This window comes from Gossypium arboreum, unplaced genomic scaffold (assembly GCF_025698485.1).
Source record: "Gossypium arboreum isolate Shixiya-1 unplaced genomic scaffold, ASM2569848v2 Contig00579, whole genome shotgun sequence".
Taxonomy (NCBI): domain Eukaryota; kingdom Viridiplantae; phylum Streptophyta; class Magnoliopsida; order Malvales; family Malvaceae; genus Gossypium; species Gossypium arboreum.
Window position 1 is genome coordinate 5555 of NW_026440693.1, and position 6736 is coordinate 12290.

The following is a 6736-nucleotide window of genomic DNA, read 5'->3' on the forward strand; positions in this document are numbered from 1 at the left end:
TAAATATTTAAATATAATAATTAAATATTTGAAATTAGATATTGACACAATTATATTATTTTAAAAATATTTTTTATTTTAATTAATGCTTTTAACACATTTGTAAAAATCATATTAAATAACCAAGAAAGAGAACACAAAATAATAGCATCAAACACATTTTAAGTCAAAAAGTAAGGTTAAAAAGGTAAAATAACAGCCAAAAGTGCTTTTTGGCTAAAAAAGTTAAAATTTACTGCTTTTTCATCTCTAAAAAAGCTCATCCCAAAAGTTAAAAAATTTGTCCCAATGATATGTGTTCTTCATTGCTTTTAAGAGAAAAGTACTTTTTTTAAAAAAAATTCATCCCAAAGGCAATGGAGAACACACCCTAACTCACCAGTTACCACCATTCCATCGGAGAACAAAGAAAAAGGAAATTGCTTGAAATGAAAAATCTAATTGTGTTTGCCGGGAGTTGAACCCGGGTCTATTGCTTGGAAGGCAATTATCCTAACCGTGGACTACAAACACCTAACGGCATAATCCATAAGTGGGTTCGAATATCAATATACCAAAAGGCTTTTTATGTAGATTAGTAAAAACATCTCTCCACTCCCTCTCAATTTTGATATTGAGAAAATGGTCCTTCTAAAAAATTTTGAGCAACTTAATCCCTATCAATTTTGAAAATTAGAGCTCACACTTATTGTATAAATAAGCGTCAATTTCTTCACTATTTTTATGAAAAATTAATTTTAATCTCACATTAACTAGAAAACACTCTCATACGTCATATTTACCTTATAAATAAGTGACAAATTCTTTTCATTAAAAATTAATTTTAATCTCATATTGACTAAAAGATACTCTCAAAGTTTACTTCTTCACTATTTTCATTAAAAAAGTTAATTTTAATCCCAAATTTACTAGATAATACTCTTATAATTCACTTCTTCATTATTTTCATTAAAAATTAATTTTAATCCCTTAAAAGGTTAATTTTAATCTCATATTTGCTAAAGAACATTCTCATGCTCACACATTAACCCTATAAATAAGTTCCAATTTCTTCATTATTTTTATTAAAAAGCTAATTTTAATCCCACATTAATTAGAAAACACTCTCATATCTTACATTAACCTTATAAATAAGTGACAATTTTTCATTATATCCATTAAAAAGTTAATTTTAACCTCACATTAACATATTGACCTTATAAATAAGTGATAATTCTTCATTATATCCATTAAAAAGTTAATTTTAATCTCACATTAATTAGAGAATATTCTCATAACTCATTTCTTTACTTTTATCGTTAACAAAGTTAATTTTATTACAATTTTTACTTAAAAAATTAATTTTAATCCCGTATTAATTAAAAAATACTCTTATATATCATTTTTATTCTCACACTAGCTAGAGAACCCTCTCATACTCACACTTACCCTCACCCTCACATTTGCTAGAGAATACTCTCATACTTGCATTTACCCTATGAATGAATGTTCATTTTTTATTATTTTACTATATAAATAAATAATGTTCATTTTTTATTATTTTACTATATAAATAAATGTCAATTTCTTCACTATTTTTATTAAAAATTAACTTTAATTTTAAATTCTATTTTTATTAGAAAGTTAAATTTAAATTTAAATTTAATTAAATCTTAATATAAACATTGAAATTATAATACTATAAATATTTTATATATATAAAATATGAATTAATTAAATGTTTATATATAAACTAAATTATAATATCTGTAAATAGTTTATAAATAAAAATATGACTTAATAAAATATATCTTTTAATTTAAATATAATAAACTCATACATCTATATATAAGTTCTAATTTACACTATTATTAATGAATGATTATTTTATAGTTATAATCAATATTAGCACATGTTAAATTGTTTAAATTTACTTATTAAATAATTTATTATTAGATTTAAATTTTTACAAATTTTTATAACTCTTAAAATTAATTAATTTATACAAGAGGTAAGTCGTGAATCGCATCGGGGTCAAAAAACTAGTTTTTATATATTATTTATTAATTATATTTACATTAAATATAATATAATAATTTTATAAAATTATTTAATAATATTTAATTTAAAATATTTTTAGTTTATGAAGTTTACATCAATCCATTACTCTAAAAATTACGGTAAAAAGAAGAAGATGTTTGTCTCTCATTTGACTCTTCTTTGCAAATCCTCTATCCTCTCTCTTCTTGAGAAGGATTGTATGAAACTATTTAACGTTTATCATTTTCCAATAGTAAAATAATAAATCAGATTTTTCCGCTAATTTTAGCGAAGAAAAGCCAATTGTAATTCTCCTATTAGAAAGTGATATGGATGATGTGAAATCACATTTCATACAATCCATTCTCCTCTCTTCCCTCTAGAACGTCCTATTCTCCTAAAAGAGTGCAGAATAAAAACCCAGAAAAATGTTGGAACAAACACTGCCATTTCGATTTCAATAGTTGCCACCGCCAGCCACCATGGTCGTTGCTATCAACCACCGTGTCCTCAAACTTAAAATTTCAGCTCTTGATCTCCATCGTGCTAGTTATTTCTCCCTATTCTTTACAATCAACCCACTTTCTCCTTCTTTTAATGGTGTTTTCTAGTTTTTTTAATTCTATTTTTTTATTTAAATCTTCACTTGGGTTACCCATTTCTGAGTTATTGGTGGTGTTTTTTCTTGTAATGACCCAAATTCCAGGGCACCGGAAAAACGAGTCGTAGGGCCTCCGTCTTAGGAAATTAAGTCCATAAATATTTATTAAAAATATTTATGAGGATAATTATGAGTTAAATTAGAGTTAATTAAGTAAATTTAATTTAATTAAGAGTAATTAAATAAAAGGACCAAAATGGCAATTATGCCATTTATCCTAAGTGAGTGACATAAACATAAAAATCGAGATTTTTATGTGTTAAAATATATATTAAATTATTATTATTAAAAGTAAAGTAAATAAAAAGGAAATAAAAGAAAAGAAAGAAAAGAACGAGAAGCTCACGAAACAGAGAAAGAAAGGAAAGGAAGAAAGAAAAAGGAAAAATTGGAGAATTGAAGCTTGAAAGTTGAATTGGTAAGTTAATTAAGCCCTTTCCTTTCTAATTTTGGTATTTTTAAAGCTTTAGAAAAGATTTTCTTGAATTCATGAGAAAATATTGAAAATTAATGAAGGTTTGATTAGGTTTTTATGTTGAAGAAATGATGAAATTAGGGATTAATTTGATAAAATTCTGAATTTGAATTGAATTAGGGACTTAATTGTAAAACAAGCCATAAGTTTTAAGTTTTAGGAATTAAATTGAAAGAAATTCGGAATTATAGAAAAATGATGAAAAATTGATAGTTATATGAATATTTTGATGGAAATTGAATAGAAATAAGGTGTGAATTGGTGTTATAAACTTGGTTATTAGCATTTTACATCAAAACAGTTTTGGGAAGTAGCAATGGTCTGACTTTGAAAATTCACTAAAAATTGTAGGAATTGAATTAGAGGATGAATAAGATATAAAATTAAAGCTTATTGGGTCTAGTTTCTTATAGTGGAAACAGTGTAAGCAATGAATTTATGAATCAAGAGATATTTGAAATTTTGTAAGACTGGTTCAGGGTGATTTCGAGACACTCTGTTTTGACTTTGGAAAACCATTAAAAATTGTAAAAAAATTATTATGGATTGTAATTTATATGTGTGAACTCCTTAATGAATATAGTTTTAAAAGAAATAAATAATAACCTTATTCGAGTTCTGTACTAATGAGATAATTGATTTTTGGTAGAGAGAGGTCAGAATTGTCAAATGGAGTAACAGGGGAGTATTTAATGAATAATCTGTACTAATTGGCTAGACCAAAAATTATGAAAATTTTATGGTGAGAAGATATATGAGTCTAGTTTCAAGGAAAATTTACGGATATTAATTTTGAGTTTCGTAGCTCAAGATATAAATAATTTAGTAACAATGACTCAAACAGACAGCTTAATGGTGAAATTATATATCTTAAAAAAAATGGTCAAATTTGCATGTTTATACTCATGAATTAAATTGGATTGTATTATATTAATTAATTATAATTATGCTAATTTTCATAGCAAACAAAGGAACCGAGGCATCCAATACAAAGGGAAAGAGAAAGTAGTCGAGGAATAGCTCGGGAAAATCGGTTTGTATTATCATAATTCAAAGTATTTATTATTGCATATTTAATTGTAATATATATATATATATATATATATATGAATGTCGTGAAAATGACTTGAATGTGAATTGTTGATTAGTTGTGATTACATTGAGAAATATAAGAGAATTGATTGAAATGTGAAAATGTTTGAAAATGGAAATATGATCGAAACCCTATTACCTAGTCGGGCTTAGTGGATATAATTGGCATACCATAGGATTGGAAGTGTTCAGGGATTCTTCGACCTTGAGTCGATGAGGCACTAGGTATGCCATAGATTTACTTCGGATAGTTTCGATGAGGCTTTGGTAGCCACATTGCTTGCTTGGCCGATGAGGTACTTGGTGTGCCATAGATCTGATTTACTTCAAACTATCTGATGAGGCGTTGGTCGCCACTCTGGTGTGTTTGGTTGGATCCGCGTATCCACTTTGGTTCGAGTCAGGTTAATAGGGCCTATAAGTGAAATGAGCAAAATTATCTGAATCTGATTAACTGAATAATCGAATGAAAGGTGAAAGAAAATGATGATACGAAATGTGAAAAGAAATTGTGTTGTGAAGTTGAAAGCATGAACTTTATGTTTATGAATTATGTATACATGAAAGTGTTATGAATTAAGTGTTTACATGTTGGTGAAAATTTTATAATAATTTGAATGGCATTAATATGACATGAATTGGCATATTCAATTGACTACTTGTGCATTTATGTTTTGAACTTGATTTGATGTTATGAATTGAATTATGATAATACCATTGGGTATCTTCAATACTCAGCGTACGGTTGTTTTCCGTTGCGGAGTTAGGATAAAATAGAGTCAGTTACGCATTCAAAATCATCTCCGACTCCACTCATTTTGTGGTAAAAATCTTATCTTTTGGTAATGTGGCATGTACTAGGTTTTAGGTGGTCATTTGTATATATTTAATGTTTTGAATGTAAAAGATGGTGTATAAACTTTAAGGAGTTTGACGTATAAAGGGACGATTCCTAAGTTTATGAAATGAATGGTATATAGTTACATGTTATGTGGAAGTGAATTGGATTGGTTTGTATAATTCTGTTTAGTGTTTCAGGGAGGCCTGTAGAGTTAGGATTCGAATCCTAACCCCACGCAAGGTTCATATTAGGTCCGTAGAATCTCGATAAGGGTAATTAACCTTATTTTGAGTATAATTTTGTGGTTATTTTTGATTTGTAATAATAAAGTTTGTATGTTTTCGGTAATGCCCTGTAACCCTATTCCGGGGACGGTTTGGGGTTAGAGGGTGTTACATTTCTTCTGATGCAAGGGTTTTTTGGTCAAGGAAAGAAAATGTCTATTACAGGAGCCATTGAATTATCCATTATGAGGGAAGGCTCTGAATGGCTATGCAGACCTCATTCAAGTTTCTCTTGTTATAACATATTCCATGGAATGGGATAAAATTAACTGAACATATGAATTTTAACTCTTCAACAAGTAAGTCTGAAATGAATTTATCATTATAGCGAACCAAAGATGTTATTAACTTCTAGTGTCATGGACTTAGGATTCTTGCCTCACAATCCGCAGGCCTTAGGCGTTCTTGCTCCAAAACGCCTAAGTCACTTAACTTCCACAAAAGAAAGATTCAATAGAATTCCTCCCCAAAACACAACTCAAACGAAAGCAACTTAAAGCCAAACAAGATAAGCGAAGAAAGAGACAAGAACAAGCCACGAAAATAAGAACATGAGAGAGAGAAATTTGAGTGAATGCTCTCAAGAATTCTTATTGCTCAAAAAAACTCAAGTGCTTTACAATGAGGGAGAGGCCTCTATTTGTAGTTGAGCCTCTCTAAATCCAACGGTACAAATCAAGTACATCAACGGCTATGATCAAAGGGTATCTACAAATCAAATCTCTAAGATTACAAAATCATATCTTCTAAGATTACATATCATATCTAAGATTGCATATCTTGAAGATCATGTTTCCATATTTGTCGAGCTTGTAGATAGACCTTCAATCTCTTTAACAACGGGCGATCGATTGGGCCAAATAACCTCTTTCCTTCTTGATGGATCGCATAGATGTGTCATAGTTGCGGGCTCCCATGTGCAACCCATGACATTCTCCCCCACCGAATCTAGCGACACCCTTGTCGCGTCCTCTGCATGGTATCGATCTATCTTGTCTTGAAATTGCCACAAGGCTTCAATAGGTTCTCAACTCGTCTCACTATCCAGAAATCCCTTCCATCGGACTAAGTATTCATGCCGCGGTCGATAGTACTTCCGTCTGACCACACGATCCGCCTCGATGTTCTCGACCTCTCGATCATAGGCAACTTTTACCCCCATTAGTGCTCGTTCGGACTTGCTTCAACTTGGGTCTTCTCCATCTTCATGGAATGGCTTAAGCATACTTACATGGAATACTGAATGAACTTTGAGCTTTTCAGGCAACTCAAGCTTGTAGGCCACCTTACCTACTTTCTTCACAACTCGAAATGGCCCCTCAGACCGTCTCACGAGTCCTTAGTGTAACCCATCATGTCGCAAA

At 29.7% G+C, this 6736-nt stretch overlaps 1 non-coding gene across 1 annotated transcript; it reads right to left on the bottom strand.

The window, feature by feature from the left end:
- Positions 1-442: 442 nt before the first annotated feature.
- TRNAG-UCC (transfer RNA glycine (anticodon UCC)) lies at positions 443-513 on the bottom strand. The gene has a single exon. It is a non-coding gene; the product is annotated as a tRNA-Gly (tRNA).
- Positions 514-6736: the final 6223 nt, after the last annotated feature.